Source organism: Penaeus monodon, chromosome 32 (genome assembly GCF_015228065.2).
Source record: "Penaeus monodon isolate SGIC_2016 chromosome 32, NSTDA_Pmon_1, whole genome shotgun sequence".
NCBI classification, from domain to species: Eukaryota; Metazoa; Arthropoda; class Malacostraca; order Decapoda; family Penaeidae; genus Penaeus; species Penaeus monodon.
The window spans coordinates 29669457-29670466 of NC_051417.1; the positions used below are offsets into that span (position 1 = coordinate 29669457).

Sequence of the window (1010 nt, forward strand, 5' to 3'; positions counted from 1 at the left end):
TCTATATTTGCTCCGCTCGCGCGTACGTACGCATGCGAGTGTATCTTTATGCGCGAGTATGGGAGTGTCGAAGGCCGTGCTCGTTTATAGGCGGTTAAACTCTACGGTGAAACACATCCACGTTTAAATGTGATCTTGGTTAGGTTAGGTCGCAACTTGCTGATCGGCTCGGAAGTTCAGTAAACATAACTTGAGCGCAGACTCTTGCTACATTCTCGTAAAGTTTGCAAATCACTAATAAGGAGAATTCGGTTGACTCCATACAGCCAAAAAAGTTTGAAAGATGTAGCATTACAACCGGTGCTCATGGAAATTAGCCCACAAATCGCACTTCCGAAACAATGTGATGAAAGTGGACAGGCATTTATGCAGCTTTGATGCCACCCATTTGATATGAGACTTATTTTCGCATTATGGCCGAAATTTGAAATGTATAACTTGTAAATATGAAGTGAACGCCTGCCCGTGTTCGTGCAGTAAGTCAGGGACGGAAAGAAATGAATACTCTAAGTTTGTCCAGTATTTGTCGATATTCTTTCGCCAATATAAATGCCCGTTGCTTTATACGCAGGCAAATGATGAGTGTTTTGCTTCAACAAAATACGAGAAAGGAGCTTTGCAATCGACATGCTTCCGTAACTTCACATAATAACAAAGCAATATTTTTACACTAATCTTTTCCTTTCTCAGATTTGGTAACCATGACGGCGACGAGAGACTGGGACAAAGGACCTGCGCATCCTTACTATAACCAGTGGAACGGATCCCATCATATCCTGCAAACAGACACCTTTAATTCTAGCCCTAGTTTTTAAACACAAGGCGCGTGAAAGCAGACACTGGGCTAAGGTATGAGTCCCGGGTGTTAAAGCTAAATCATTTACGGGCGAGGGGTTATTGGCAATGATATTTGGCTGTGGTTAGGTGTTACGGCTGTAAGTGTAATGATATTGCTTATGTGGTGTGTATTCCCTGCCTGGGAGACAGTTATCACGGTATCATTTTCAGGA

The 1010-nt window shown here is 42.8% G+C and overlaps 1 long non-coding RNA gene across 1 annotated transcript in view; it reads left to right on the plus strand.

Moving 5' to 3' along the window:
* LOC119593790 overlaps positions 1-1010 on the plus strand; it is a 56205-nt gene that overhangs the window by 39849 nt on the left and 15346 nt on the right. The window contains exon 3 of the long non-coding RNA XR_005230562.1: positions 691-849. This is a non-coding gene — a long non-coding RNA (uncharacterized LOC119593790). The remainder of the gene's footprint in view (positions 1-690; positions 850-1010) is intronic.